This window comes from Rattus norvegicus, chromosome 8 (assembly GCF_021556685.1).
Source record: "Rattus norvegicus strain SHRSP/BbbUtx chromosome 8, alternate assembly SHRSP_T2T, whole genome shotgun sequence".
Classification (NCBI taxonomy): Eukaryota; Metazoa; Chordata; class Mammalia; order Rodentia; family Muridae; genus Rattus; species Rattus norvegicus.
In genome coordinates, this window is record NC_141541.1 from 19,582,508 (window position 1) to 19,599,273 (window position 16,766).

The window sequence follows — 16,766 nt, forward strand, 5'->3', positions numbered from 1 at the left end:
TGGATGGGAGTTTTCATTTCTGCTTACAGCAACTTGAAATTAGACTTGTTTTCTTATTATCAACATGTGTTTGTACAGTGGGCTAGATAATTAAACCAAAATGTCACTACACCCATATGCCTTTCCATAACCTATTTTGTCACTGAAGGATTTATCCCCATGGAAGTCAGTCAGTTTCTGTCAAGCGCAGCTTTTACCTAGGGAAATAAACAAAAACAAACTTGTCGTTTCAAATGTTTTGCTTGGACCTAGCCTGAAAACAATTAAACTTATTTATATACAACCTTGCTGTAGAAATAATGAGATGATTAAAGTATTCTTAATGAGTCCTCATTTTCCAATTGTTTGACTTGACTTAGAAATACATATTTATCTTTTTAATTATTGTTTTGGCCCCAGAAAGCATCCATATTTTTAGGATCAGCAAGGTTCACAGAAGAATTGATTTAATGACTTCTTGATTCTTTCCTTATATCATTAGCAATTAGAATAACATTCCGTGGTAGAGGAATAATTTAAAAACTTTAGTTAATATGTTATAGGCTTTGAAGTATTTTCACATACGATCTCTTTGAATTTTAAAAGTAGTCTTTAAACCTGTGGGTTAGAGCATACATCAGAGTCCATGTGGCATCTAAAAACATTAAATATTTATAACAGGAACAACATTACCTGCTTGTTTTGCCTAGTTCCCCATTTAGGTGGGATAGGGACACGCCATAAAGAGCACAGGCAAAGGTGCTATGTTTTCCACGGAGACCTCATTTGTCTCTTATTCCTTTGCCACCTTTTAAAAACATCTGTCCTTTCTTCACTGTGAATACACAATGCATAACAGTCCCTAAAACCCCTCTAGGACTTTGCATCACCAATTCTTTTTCTTATGATTTCTCTTTCACCTCCCTCTCTTGTCCTCTTTCCTTTCTCACACATTTGTTTTCTCTGGCAGCTGTCTGTAGTCAGAGCCTTTTCTCCTCTTATGGTTCTGGAGTGCTTTACGTTACACAACCATGGGACCAGCAATCCTTGCCTCTACCTCTCTTGGTGAAGTCAGGGGAGAGCATGTGTCTAAGCACATGCCGTTTCTCACATCATTGATTATTTTCTGATTTTTCTACTTGTCCTTACTGAGCGTGATTTTGTTTGGTGGTGTAACTCCACCACCTGCCCATTATCATGAATGAATAATGGCTTTCAGGAACAATTTCCTTTGTGATTGTATGTAATGCTTGAGTTTTTTTCTTTTCTTTTTTCCCAGCAAAGCAATATTTTATTCTAACCCAGAACACATAATAAATATATCTAAATTACATTTCAAAATGAGCTATTGTTTCAAAGTGAATCTGGAACTGCTGAAAATCTCTGAAGCGGAGGAAAAGATGAAACAGGGGTATTAAATGAGATGTGTACACGGCAGGGGACTTTCTGCTTCTTAGAAGTCCCTGAGATCTCAATGAAACCATTACATAATTTACACACATTCATAAATAATCCCGCTCGATCTTTTTGTTTAAAAGTCAGTTTTCAAGCGCAGACTCAGCAGTCTCCATGAGCCTCTCCAGCAGGAGATGGGAAAAATGTGTTTCAAGTTTAAATAATGACGACATGGCTTGTGGTTAATGGAATATTTGCCAGTTTCTTTATGGAGACCAAATCGGGCATTTAAAAGCACACACCACTTGATCATTTATTAATGTACCATGCTCTGTGTCTGCTAAAATAATTTTACAATTCGAAAAATATCTTATGAGAAGGAAGAAGCTTGGGCGGAGTGCTGAACTATGCTGTGGCAAGGGCTTTTACTACTCTTCCTGATCCATGCTGCTTGAGCTGTGGTCTTCCTGTAATCAAACACAGATATCAGCATTGCAATTCCATTGTTATTGGCAGGAAAATCTCTTAGCAGAGGTGATAAAGAGATAGTGATTTTTTTTATCCCCATCAGATAATTCAGAGTCTACAGAAGCAAATACAAGGTCTAGATCTAGAATTTTAGCTAGTCTACCACCCTGCGAGCATGAATTCCATGCCTTATAAGTAACTGCAAATACTAAAGGTCATAGATTTCCTTTCATTGATGGACAAAGATTCTGCCACAGCCAGCAGAACATTCTTACATGTGCCTGGAAACAGAGGATTAGCCCGATGGAGACCAGACATGACTAGCTCTGTCTTCCGTGGGAGTTATTCCACATGTGAGGAGATAATCTGTCATCAGTAAAACCAGTTCAGCTCCATCTTCTGACATGTGGGATTGATCTTACAGATGCAAACATCTGGAAATCTTATTTAGGATCTCTTAATGTCTGACACGTGAGTGTGATCTCTGTGTAAGTAAAGTCAGCTGAAGGGACCTTACCTTCCACGTCTGCCATCTGAAGCCTTGGTCCTACAGCTGTCTCATCTCTTAGGTTTTATCATCTTCAAGGTGGACAGTGGACTCCCATGTATGCCTTCATGAAAACTGCAAGCATCTTTCTTGCCATAGAACTCGACAGCTCACTGAGACATTTCTGTAGCTCATTTCTATGATTTTTTGGACAAACAAGGGCATCTTCTGATTTCACAGAAAAGTCTGTTAAGGTAGTCCAGATATCACAAACAGGCCCAGGATATGTGGTGTGTTTATCAGAAAGGAAACCAAAGAGTTTTGTGGGGTTTCACAGTAAATCCTTGGAGACTCTAAAGTGGGGAAGGTGGTTTGCTCTGACTCACACACAGCAGATTTAATGTTCAGGGGTGAAGTGCCCAGCACATGAAATGCCAGTGTGAGGAGTGAGTCACCTCTCTGTCACTTCAGGAGCTTTTCTTGAAACACAGCTTTGGAACTTCAAAAGTAACACAAAGAGGCATGTGTGGATTTTGGTTTTGCTTTGCCTGTTAAGTTTTTGAAGGGAATGTCTGGAAGGCCATCTCTACAGATGGAAAGAAGTGGTACCACTTCTTAGGAGACTATAGGACAGCTGCAGGCCTGCTGATCATCTGCTGCTGAGTAACCTGGAAGGATCCTTTATCTGTCCTCTTCCTGGTGCCCAGTGGCCTCCCATGTGGGAGAGCCATGTGATGGTTCCTGTTTGGAATGGTGCATTTAACCATTTTATTGTGAGCTTCCTTCCAATCAGAGCTGTTTGTAACTTCAACCAGGATCTTGCCGAGCTCCCAAGCCTTTGCTGAAACTTGAGTCCTTTGGAAATAACAGGTAAAACTGGAGTCATGACACTTCAGAACAAATCACACTGTCTCTGAATCTTTTAGAAAGCAGAACGTCTCAGTGTTCTCAGTTTGCTATTCACTGTATCGCATTACCCAAGAGCATGGGTTGCTCTTCAGTCGCACATACCTGCATTTACAAGGAGGCTCTTCTGAGCTCGGTGACCCTGCAAATTGTTTAGCCTCTCTGAGCTTCTTTCATTATCTGTAATATATAGACACTTGTACGGTTACTTACCTTGTAGGGTTGCTTTGAAACTCAAATAAAATGGTAGTCGGAAATCACTTAGTACAGTGACTCAAAATGTTGATGGGGGTTGAGTGTTTATTTTCTACGTTAATTCAGCAATTTTAGAAAACGTTCATTAAACACAAAACTGCATAATACAATATCCACAGTTGTTGCAATGATAAAAAGGTATCTTTATCAAACCCCATCATAAAGGTCAGGGATCGTTACAGAAAAGAGAGCAGAAAGATTTTAAGATCCAGAGGCAGTGGACGACAACAGTGGAATAGTATCTTCACAGCGCTGCAAGGCAACTGCCCCTACCACCCCATAGCAGGTGAGACACTATGCACAAGACATGTGTAAACTCCCGCCAGACAAAAACCTAGCACAGGGAGGGAGGTGGAATAAAGTCTCACTCCTAACAGAATACTGTTGAATAACACTTAATAGCTATCAGGAGAGGGAAAGTCAGTTCTCTTTAAGTGTAACCCCTGGTAAGTTGAACATACTCCACTTTTAGGACATACAATCCAACAGCACAAACTGGACTTGATGGGTTAAAAAAAGGCACAAACTCTGATGGGTTGGGAGGAAAGGATGGATTGGGAAGGAGATGGGGGAAGGCCTGAATTTGATCAAAATACATTGTATACAATTCTTAAATAATTAACAAAAATGAGACTAGGAAAGACTACGAAACACCTTAGCTCCACACATTCATCTTGAAAGTGTGATAGAAGAATGTTCAAATTTTTGCCTAGTAATTTATTCCCAACTGATCTTTGAAATATCTTTGTAAGCCATCAAATTTTATACACACGCACATTACTATTAGTTTTGTTTGGTTTGGGTTGGTTTTGGTACAGGTCTCATGTAACCCAGGCTTGGCTCCAACTTTGTCTGTAGCTGAGGCTGACTTTGAACCCCTGATCCCTGTCTTCCTCTCCCAATAGCTGGGGTAGCAGACAAGTATCACTAAACTTATATCTTATTATTATTTTGAAATGGGGTCTTGTTGCTTCCTCAGACAGGTCTTATAGGCATACTTTCAGATGATTCCCCTGCCTCTGACTAGCCCTCTGAGTAGCCCTCTGCGATCTCAGGCATACCTTTGGAATATTTTAAACTCTCTAGGCCTCAGTTTTCACCCATCTAAAGTGGAGTTAATTCCAAGTACTGAGTCATTAGGATGCTTCAGTGATTAAATAAGCTCCAGCAAAAGCCTCCAACAGCTCCTGGCGTACAGAGAAGCATCAGCAAATACTAAGCACATTAATTATGTCTTCAGCATTTTATTATTATTATTTTAGTTCACATACAAAGTAACGGGTTTCGATGTGACATCTTCATACATGGATACCACTGCTCTTTGTTTTAGTTCCTTTCCTCTACCCCAACTCTTCCTACTCCCCAACTCTCTTCGCCCTGTCACTTTCCTTCAGCTTTCAGGTCACATACATTTCTTAACCTTCATCTTTCTCTTACCAAGAGCTTTTCCTAACTTCTCATACGCTCTTTCTCCTGTTATGACCCACCAGCATACACTTGCACAGACATTTAAACCCAGATTCCTCATATAAGAGAAAACATGATATTGATGTTTCTGAATCTGACTTACTTCTAACAACTTTAAGTTGAAGTTACCTAATATGTTCATTACCTTATGGTATTCCCTTTTCAGGAGTCAATGTAATCCAAATTTGTCCTTAGATTTAGAATGTATTTAGTATTTTCAATATTTATGTCCCCCAAACCCTTGTCACTATATTGAGGGGTTATAGCTTTCTTACCTAAGGAAATCCACCTTGTGACAAGATCATTGCAGATGACACATCAAAGGAAGCCGAAAGGGAGGCTGGGAGGAGCTACTGTGGAGATGCTATTGCTTCTGGGAAATGTGCTTGTGCAGATGAGGAGGCACTATGAAGATGAACTCTCAATCCTGAATATCTATGGTATGAATGCAAGGGTGCCTACATTCATAAATTAAACCTTACTAAAGCTCAAATCTCACCTTGTACCTCACACAATAATAGTGGGAGACTTCAACACACTACTCTCATCAATGGACAGATCATGGAAACAGAAACTAAACAGAGACACAGAGAAACTAGCAGAAGTTATGAACCAAATGGATTAAACAGATATCTATAGAATATTTCATCCTAAAACAAAAGAAAATATTTCTTCTCAGCACCTCATGGTATCTTCTCCAAAACTGACCATATAATTGGTCATAAAACAGGATTCAATAAAATAAGAAGATTGAACTATTCCTATGCAATCTATCAGGTCACCATCGACTAAGGCTGGTCTTCAATATCAACAAAAATGACAAAAAGCACACATATACATGAAAGTTGTACAATGTTCTACTCAATGATATTTTGGTCAAGGAGGAAATAAAGAAAAATATTAAAGACTTTTAGAATTCAATGAAAATGAAGACACGACATACACAAACTTATGGGACACAAGAAAGCAGTGCTAAGAGGACACCTCATAGCTCCGAGTTTCTCCAAAAAGAAACTGGAGAGAGCATGTTCTGGTGCCTTGGCAGCATACTTCGAAGTTCTAGAAGAAAAAGAAGCAAATACACCCAAGAGGAGTAGACGCCAGGAAATAATCAAACTCAGAGCTAAAATCAACCAAGCAGAAGCAAAAAGAACTATACAAAGAATCAACAAAACCAGGAGCTGGTTCTTTGAGAAAATTAACAAGATAGCACATTCTTTATGTTTTAAAGTTCTTGTCTAGCCACAGCCCAGGAGAGATAAGGACCAAATAATCATTGATTAAAACCTCTGAAATTAGGGACAAAGTTAATCATTTCCTCTTTCTAACCTTATTAGTTTGTCATGACCCAAGAGAGCAGGCAGACACATCCACTGTAGCATTTGTAATTATTTCTGTTTCATGAATTAGCACTCTACAGTCCTAAGAAGCCAACCAGCTTATTCAAAGACAAAAGCAATGGTCAGAGGTAAGAATTCGAAACCATGCGCTGGTCATCCAAGTCTGTTCTCTTTCCCTTCACACAACATTAGAGCTAAAATAACCTTCTGCAATTTAGGTATAGTGCCAGGGTCATAAGCAAGGCACTGTCTGCCATATATCTGTTACTTCCCTCTGGGAGTTTGTGGGAAGGGATTGAACAGGACGTTTTGTTGTTGTTGTTTTGTTTTTGTTTTTTAGTTTTACTTATTTATTTTATGTATACACGAGTATACTGTAACTATCTTCAAAAACAGCAGAAGAGGGCAGTACAGATGGTTGTGAGCCACTGTAGCTGCTGGGAATTGAACGTAGGACCTCTGGAAGAACAGTTAGTGTTCTTAACTGATGAACCATCTCTCTAGCCTCAGGAGGTCTTTGATGTATCTTCTTTCTTGTTATGCAGACTGATTTTCAGGAATTGATGCAGAGTTGAAGCTGATGGGGTTTTTGAATCTTTGCTCCCGCACTCTTTATCATTTCTTCATGTACACTGATCTATAGAGCAGATATAGGTTCAACCTAAGCTCTTTGTCTTTGTAATAAAACAGATGAGTTTCCAAACAATACTGCTTGGCATTCTACAACATACATCAAAGTTCCCCCCTTTGAGCACATGCTGAAGTTGAGCCCTGGGAAATTATTCCAAGCTATCCAATGACAGTGATGTCTTCAGGTAGGTGAACAGGGGGTTCTATATCAAAGTCAGAGCTGCCTTTGAGCCCCAATATCTGCCTTCAGTCAGCTAGAGAAATGACTTGTTGACTGCATTGAGGCAAATGGCTTTGCACAATGCCCTTTTTCACTTATTGATTCATTGATTCCACTAACAAATATTGAGAATCTATTGTGGCAAACATTGCAAGGAATCTGGGTGTGATATTGTTTATCTGTTATTAATTCTAATAAGTAAGTGACAGAGACCAGAGGATTTTGAATTTGAGGCCAGCTTGGGGCACTAAAATCCTGCCTCAAAATAACAATAACAACAGCAGCAGCAGCAGCAGCAGCATCAACACCAACAACAATAACAACAAAGACCCCATCAAACAGGGGACCAGTTGACAATGAACCTAACACAGCCTGTATTTATATGCAGAGGCATTGGCTGAGACATCGTTTCACCATTCATGAAGTGGCATAGGTATTGTGATGTAGAGCCCTGATTGCTTGACCAGTGTTCCTCCAGGGTACCATATGGTAGCATGACAAAGAAGCTAACAAACTCCTGCTATAGCCAACTTTCATATACCAAGCAGTGACATGGTCCCTATTGTATGACTTTTCTTGAATAGATGGACAAAAATCTTTTCACCCTAAACAAGGTACCAGTGGCAGATCAAATGAATTAGTCTACTCAAACCTTCTATGTTGAATCAGTGGGTTTAGTTAGGTTTACATGTATGATCTTGGGTAAAAGGCTATTTATAAGATGGTGTGTGACTTACAAGTAATTAAGTCTCTGTCAACTACCAATAACTGCTTGTATATCCTCAGAGAAAGGCAGACTTTGATGAGCCTAGCCCAGCTGTGGAAGATCCTCAATGAGCCCAGTCTTGTGAAGGTCTCATTTGGGTAACAATAGCAGCTGGGAGTTGATGAGCACAGCACTTTGTCCTGCTAAGGACAGTGTTCCAGATGAATCTTGTATTGCTTTTAAACTACCGAGGCTACTTAGTCGTATTTCCTCTGCATTCAACTTAATTAATTGCCATGTTTAGTGTTAGAGAGTTGAGACAGTGAGACAGCCTTGGAGATATCTGGATGCTGGTCAGATATCTTGATATCTATACCCTTGTGGAAGTCTTGAGTAGGTTCAGAAGGAACCAGGTGTAGAACTGGGTTCATTTAGTATATATTCTTAAATTATCTATAATAGCAATAATAGTGATGAGGGTTGATTCATAACCACACCTCTTCAGTTCCTTCCCCAACAGAAGGTGTGTCAGTGGCATGTGGAGGGCTTAAAAGAAATCATGCGGGTAACATTCTAAGCATTCCATAAATGTCAGTTCTCTGCACCTCAGGCAGTTGCTCAGCTCATCATGTCATTGTGTGCGAGTCCAAGACTCTCAGGTTAAACATTCTTTTGAATGGGGTCTGGAATGTGCCAAAGTTTCCCACATACAGAGAAGATATTATCCCCATCTTAGAGTGTATAGATTGCTCTGTTCTGTAGACATAATTTCTGAGACCTGGTGGGATGGCTAATTTATTATCTTATATCTTGTATATAACTTGATGCTGATTTGCCACAGTGTTGTTGGTGCCTAATGAATATTGTGTCAGATGTATAATATGCACTTATTATATTTAAAGACACCTTGATGAAGGACCACTAGAACTGTATGCCACTCTGAGCAGCACTATGGATTAATCTTCACAATGACATTTGAAATTTTCATCATTACATTAACACAGAGCTCCAGATTCCACTTAATTTCTGGAGTTTTCTTCTAAAGTAATAAGCTAGGGAGATTCTATATTATGGATGCCTTTTTAAAACCTCTTGACTCAGAGAGATGGCTCCATGGCTATGAGCACTTTGTTGGTCATGTCGACAGGTTTGGTTGATGCCACCCACATAGTAACTCACAACCATCTCTGCCTCCAGATCTGGGGTATCTGACATGCTCTTCTGGCCTTAGCAGACACTGCACACATGTGGGGGTGAACATACAAAGAGGCAGGCAAAACGCATACAAAATAAAAAATAAGCAAATTTAAAAATATTTTAATGTCCTCCTTATTGTCGCAGGTTATGCCCATTTGGCTATACAGCTAAAGGTGAAACTATGAAATCTTGTAGCTTGCTGAGAAAACCCATAAGGCTAGTACACGATTATAAAATCAAGTTTGACACAGCCAGAGCACAGCTTGTGTCAGCAGCCTGTCTGTAATGAGAATGTAATTTTAACTGACATGCTGGCATCGTTTTGTGTACTGCAGGTCTAATAGGGTATTTCTTCATGCTTCGTTTAACCACATTAAATTCTTAGAGGAAAACCCCTTATTCAAACACAGCATTTTTTAGAGAATTCCAAGTGCCAATACATAAACTTTTGCTTCCTTATTCATATATTAAAGATTAAAAAACCAATCAAGATTGAAGTGAAAATGGGTCAAAGAATCGTGTGAGCTCCTTGGTGAGGATTTAATGTGACTGAATGAAGCACCAGGAAATAGACTTACTATTAGACCAGCAGAGCACAAACAAGGCCAGAGCGTAGACATGAGGCTAACTGACAGAAAATAGTCTTGTAAATTTTTGAACAATATGGATATCTGCATTTTAAAAAAATATCCTTATTTCCAATGACAATATTATGCATATAAAAGATTCCCTCAATATAGTCTATATTATAATTAATTTTACAGAGAGACATTTTCAATCAATTTTATACAACATTTTTCTATAAGTAGAATAGTTACTAATATTATAATACACAGAAATGTTCAACCTCTGAGGTCCCATCTCTCATAATAAAATAATTTTAAATGGTAAAAGAGAATTGATTAAAAATCATAGCAAATACTGAAGGGAAATCAAGGGGAGTACATTTGTGTCTAGAGGAGTTTCATCATGTATCCCAGGATCCTGTGTTGGGAACGTAATTTCCAGTACAACAGTACCAGAAGGTATACTCTAATGACAAATGCTCTCACCAGAGAGATAGAAGGCTGTGATTCGGCTTCCTCTTGCTTCTGCTCTTTCTTGCCTTTCCCCCTCTGTCACATGACAGTGAAGCACAAAGACCTTCTCCAAAGCTGGGACCAAACTCATTGACCTCCAAGTCCTCAAACAGGTCCACAGTCCAAGCATATTTCCCCATGCTAACCATCTATTCTTGAGTATTCTATTGTGCAAACACAAAGTTGACCAAGGCTGTAGTCTGAGGATAAACACAGCAATTTTACTTTTGTTCAGTCATGTCACTTTGCTACAAAGTCCCTGAGCATAGTCCCTACAGGAAGACTTCAATGCAAGGCCATATTTCCTACAGGAAGACTTCAATGCAAGGCACTATGACTCTGTTTATTGGGACTCTGGTTCACTCATTTAAGTTTGATCAAAGCGAAGCCAAAAGGTTGTCCTTTTCCACCCTGACCTTTGTACTGGTTGTTCTGGTTAGATAGCCCAGAAAAAAACATCGAGAAGGAAGTTATTTTTTAAATAGGTCAAGGGACTTTTTGCTTATTTCTGTTTTCCTTCCTTTCTTCTTTCTTTCTTTCTTTCTTTCTTTCTTTCTTTCTTTCTTCCTTCCTTCCTTCCTTCCTTCCTTTCTTTCTTTCTTTCTTTCTTTCTTTCTTTCTTTCTTTCTTTCTTTCTTTCTTTCTTTCTTTCCTACCCCTTTTCTTTTGAGAGAGGGTTCTTTCTATAGCCCTGACTCTCCTGGAACTCACTGTGAAGACCAGGCTGGCCTATAACTCAGAGACCCAATTGCTTTTGCCTCCCAAGATATGGTATTAAAGGTGTGCACCACAATTGTCCAGCATAAGGTCAAAGGGATCTTTTATGTTTAGAGATGTTAGGTTGACAATAGAAGCCATTCCCTTTATATGAAAGTGCATGTATAAGCATCAAACATCCATAGAGAATGTCAATAATAGAAAAAAGAAATATTTTTGTTGGGTTTAGGTCTTAGACATGGTTTCTCTATGTAGCTATGCCAACGTGGAACACATTATCTAGACCAGGCTGGTCTCAAACCCATAGGAACCCGATTGTCTTTGTCTCCTAATTGCTGGAATTCAAGGTACATATCACTATGACCTTCTAAAAATACTTTTTGGTTTCTACCTTGTACCAGTTAGCGCTTCCCAGACCTTTCTTTCATGTGATCCCAAATAAAGAAAGTGGCATCATAAGATAGCTACAACCAGTTTTTATATCTGGAGAAACTAGCATTCCGTAGTTTCCCTCGACTGACCAGAAGTTACTACTGCTTTTGATAGCAGTAATTGAAAACAAATTAACCAGGTGGAGGAACTGGTATTAGCCACAGTTTTAGAAACACATGGAAAGGTGGCTTCATAAGAGCTGAACTGGCTGGTGTACCTGCTTCTTCACCCATGAACATGGTACCCAGGAGAACTGTGTGGTGTTGTTGATGGTAGGAAGACAAAGAAAGAGACAGAGAGAGGAGCAGAAAGACAAGAGTGAAATAACCCTCAGTGCTCTGCTCAAAGATAAACTAGAAGTAGAAAGTTAGGTCAAAATAGACACAATAGTTGTTAAATTCAACCAAGTGACTCCACCCAGAAGCTCAGTGACAGAAAATGAGATGCTAATCTCTATCTGACCACAGGCTTCTCCTTGGCCACAGTAAAGAAAAAGCTACACAGAATAAGGCTGCGGGTCAACCTAAGCATCTTGCACGTACCTTATCTCAGCAGGCAGGGGGCTGAAGGTTAGGAGCTCGATTTATAGACTCATAAACTGGGTTTCAAAGAGTTGAGGAAATTTGCTGAATTGAGAGAGATCTGGAGGTCCTCCAATAGCTCCTCTGACTAAAACTGCCAAAGCTAGCCAGGCCACAAGTTGAGGGCCATCAGGTGCTCACCGTGTGACACTGAATAAATAACTACTGTGTGAGTAAATGTCAAACCAAGAGCTCTGGTTTGTTGACGAAAAGGTAATTGACCAAGTCTACAGTTAGGGCTGCTGTAAGGATGCAACGATGTTAAATGAGCCGTGTAAGCTTTCCTCTGTGGGAGACCACACCCTCTCTGGCATCATTACAGCTGGGACCTTTTAATTGCCATGCCAGTGCCTGAAAAAGAATACAAAAAGTCCCCCAGCCACCACTGTCACCTTATACATATGATCATTCTATACAAACATACCCAATGGAGACTGAAATATGAATAATCACACATCTTAATTAAGTAAGAGTATAAATTTAAAAAGTGACTTATTTTTAAATACAGCACCCTGGATTCCTAAGTGCCCCAAAGATCACGTCAATTTAAAGCACATCCTAACATGGGGTGCAGGTGAAGCATCAGGGCAGGGGAAATGGTCAGTTAAACTTCTGCTTACGCTGAGCCTTTTCAGTGGGACTTGGTTCCCTTTCAAATTGCTAGTCTGTCTGCGGTGTTTAAATTATGTGCAAATTTGTGGAGACTCAGCAGAAGGGCTCAAAGATATTTATGGCTTCATCAAGGCATACCTAGATAATTCAATCCAGGACTCTCAACATATTTTTTGTATAGTAAACCCTAACTCGTCTGCCCACCTCTACTCTTTTTACATTGTAATAATCCACTTTTTTTTCTGTTTACCACATATGAGTTCAACCTGGCATTTTCTATGCCTCACTCTTTCTAAGCAAACTAAAAATATACCTTGATTCTAAGAAAAAATATTTTACTACAAGCATTCTCCTTCATGTATCAAACCTTCTTTTCTTTAGCAAAGGTCTATTTTATCTCCAATTCTCTTACTTTTGCTACAAAGAAATCTCCATTTTCACAGCTGAACTCTGAAAAAAATTAACCCATTTTATTTGAATCCATCTGATAATCCTGCTGACAGAACTCAAGCCAAGGTGCTGATCCCCTCTGAGCTCCTTTTTATAAATCAGAGTCATCATCCTTCGGAGTTACCCAAGGCGAGATGCCACCTTTGTGTGCACATTTAGGCTGCAAATTTCAACACTGATTCTCATATTTTATTCATGATTTTTGTATTCCTCGCCATTATTTCAGTAACCTTCCACTCATGGTTGCATGTTAATGAATAAGATAGGTCTCTCTGATAATGCCATGGACAGTTGACTGGCATGTCAAGGACAGCCTCTGACAGACAGTAAGGAAGATTTCCTTGGTGAGAAATGCAACTTAATGTATAGAATGGGTCTAAGAGACCTGGACTATTTAAGGTAAGAGATACTCAAACAACTGATATTTTTGCAATGTGAGCCTTAAAGTCAGGATGGAGCCTGATTTCCATATGCTGGTCCATAACCTTCCTTTAGTGAGTGCAGTTTAGATGAACATTCCTGGATTTATTTCATTAAGAGAACTGCTACATTCGTACTCATAACAGACTGAGCTGTAGTTACTGGGCTGGAAGACCTATTTTAGGATGCTGACATGCCAGTAATTAACTGTATGACCTTAATTAATTTAATTAACTTCTTCGTGAGCTAGCGTACAGATGATGTTTTGCATACTTTTATAGCAGATGCCCCACAGTTCTGTTGAGAAGCTATGTGTTTGGAATGAGAATCCTAACGTACTGCTGGGGTTCTTTCTGGCTAGGGTCCAGACTTCTACAATTCTTTACAGCTCTTTCTGCCTACTTCCTTCCTTCAGATCAGAATGTCACAGGGCCTCTCCAAGATTATGTCAACTATTTTAAGACCCAGGTTTGGGTTTGGATCTTGCTACTCTGTGCCTTGCTGACAGCACAGTGAGAGATTTCCAAAGCCCATATTTGATGTCTCACAAATGAGTGCAGTCTTCCTGTGAAAGCTGCTCTCTGTGACTTAGATCTGGCTGTCGTTTAGGTCTGGCTCTGTCCTGCTTTTCTATGGTTTTAGGACTTTCCTTACCTTTTCCTTAGAATACTACCATATTCTAGGTGACTTCTCTAATGCGTTTATTATTCCTGCTTCTGGTTCTTTGCAAAGGACTTTTCTTCTGCTTGTCTGTGACAACCTGACTCATGCTTCAGATTGCAATGTCAAAGTGGCTTTCTCCAAAAGGCCTTTGCTGCTGTCCCCAATCTCCCTCTCTGGTGTTTTTGTGTTCCTCCATGTCAGAAGGTTAACACTGCAGTATATTTCTTTGTTAAGAGTCAGAATTACAAGTCCTACTGAGGGACGGAAACCACATTCGCTATAAGTACTGTTGAGTCAGCATTCTTCAGCAGTGTGCCAGACATACTGCATAAATATACAGTAATGCAAGCTGGATCAGTAAGTGCCACATTCACAGCACACTGCTGGATTCTTTCATACTTTTCCATGTAACATGTATGTGAATTTCTTACCATGTACAGATTGTAATTTTGTACCCCTTTTCATATAAAATGTTATAGTTTTAGAGAAAATTGGATAATATGTTTATTTTATTGTATAAATATGTACTTTATCTTCCAAAGAAAGGAGAGATAGCTGAATAGAGAGAGACAGCGACAAATGAGTGATTTTTTTTCTTGCTGCTTGTCATGCAGGCACAATAAGCTAAAAATGGCATGTCCTTGATTAGCCTCACAAACAAATGGAATAAATTACATTAACAGGGTATCTAAAACATAAAAGGAGCAAGGGAAAGAAGACCATTCACTTGCTAATAATAAACATAAGAAAATGGTTTCTGTGGAGAAAGATCCTTGCAAAACAATATGGCAGATGTTCAGCAAACACTTAATTTTTCTTTTGTTGAATGTAGTCAGAGACAGAAGAATGCAATTGCTTCTGTTGGCTCCTATGGATTGCTTTAGTTTTATCCTGTGCTTTAAAAATCCATAGAGGCATGATGTGAATGAAGGAGTACTTAAGAAATATATAGATCTGTTTCCAATTTTCTGAGGAACCTCCAGACTGATTTCCAGAGTGGTTGTACCAGTTTGTAATCCCACCAGCAATGGAGGAGTGATTCTCTTTCTTCACATCCTCACCAACATGTGCTGTTAACTGAGAGGTTTTGATCTTAGCCATTCTGACTGGTGTAAGTTGGAATCTCAGGGTCATTTTGATTTGCATTTCCCTGGTCACTAAGGACTTTGAACATTTCTTTAAATGCTTTTCGGCCATTCAACATTCCTCTGTTGTGAACTCTCCATTTAGTTCTATAACCCCTTTTTTGATTAGGTTGTGTAGATTTTTGGAGGTTAGTTTCTTGAATTCTTTATATATTTTGGACTATGCTGCAGAGGCATGGGCTCCACTATGTTTCTAGAAGTTTTATTTGTGACAGCCAGAATCTGGAAACAATCCAGATGTCCCACAATGGATACAGAAAGCATTCATTTACACAATGGAATATAACTGAGCTATTAAAAATTAGTACATCATGAGTTTTGTAGGCAAATGGATCTAAAAAATATCATCCTGAGTAAGGTAACTCAGACTCAAAGGACGTATGTACTCACTAATAAGTGGATATTAGCCAAAAATGTGCAGAATTCCCAGGATATAATCCATAGAACTCACAAAGGATAACAAGCCAAAAGGCCCAATTGAGGATGCCTGAATCTCACTTGGGAGGAAGAAGAAAGCAATCATGGGGGGCCATGGGTGTCAGAGTGGACAGGGAAGGGAAAAGGGGGATTATGATCAGCTATTGAGGAGGAGGAACAGGATTGAGGCCCTAACGGCCAACAGAATGAACAGGGACAAAAATGGAGAAGAGACTGAGGGAAAGGAAGTCCAGTGAATGGCCCAAATTAGGATCCATCTCAAGGGTAGGCTCCAAGACCTGACATTATTACTGATGCTATGGTGCACTTACAGACATTTGTCTAGCTTGCTCTCCAAGAGACAAGGCCCAACAAGCAGCTGAAAGAGTCAGATGTAGATACTTACACCCAACCAATGGACAGAAGCTTCTGACCTTGAGTTAGGGAAAAGTTGGAAGAAGCTGAGGAGGAGGGCAACCCTGTAGGAGAACGAGCAGTCTCAATTAACCTGGACCCTCTGAGATCTCTCAGACATTGAACCACCAACCAGGCAGCATACACTAACTGGGCCAAGGCCCCCTACATATATACAGCAGAGGACTGCCTAGCCTGGCCTCGCTGAGAGAAGAAGCACCTATCCCTTGAGGGACTTGAGGCCAGAGAGTGGAGAGGCCTGGTGAGGTGGGAGTTGGGTAGGGACATCCTCTTGGAGATGGGGGAGGAGGAATGGCGAGAGGAACTATTGGAGGGTAGAGCAGGAAGGGGATAATGACTGGTCTGTAAAACATAAAGATGAATTTTAAAAGAAGAAAAGGAATATCATAGAGTTGTATACTGTCTTTCTATAGATGCTTCTGCAATAATTGGCTGCCTGAATTAATATTTTGAAGGTAGAGCCCAAATGATTGACAAAACTAGATGTGGAATAAGGATACACTAGGCAAGAATTTCTGTTAAGTTCCCTCCTCAGCACGTGGATTCTCTGACGCTGCTAACAAGAAGGAGAGGGACACTCCAAGATAAAGCAGGGTTTTGGAGAAGGTGAAGGAGACTTTCAGCTACAGACATGATGCTAAGTGGGTGGAGGATTGATTTGTTTGCACTTGAGGAAGTGAAGTTCACAGTGGGCACATTTTGGAGGCTTCTTGATGAAGAATACCCTAAGTTCTCAGGGAAGGTCAACTCATCAAGCCAGTGAAA

The 16,766-nt window shown here is 39.7% G+C and overlaps 1 long non-coding RNA gene across 1 annotated transcript; it reads right to left on the bottom strand.

Annotated features, from left to right (window-relative positions):
• Positions 1–1,661: 1,661 nt before the first annotated feature.
• Positions 1,662–12,082, bottom strand: LOC102553833 (uncharacterized). Its single transcript, XR_015627069.1, has 3 exons — positions 11,821–12,082; positions 2,360–3,184; positions 1,662–1,841 (listed from the first exon to the last, which is right to left on the bottom strand). It is a non-coding gene; the product is annotated as an uncharacterized LOC102553833 (long non-coding RNA).
• Positions 12,083–16,766: the final 4,684 nt, after the last annotated feature.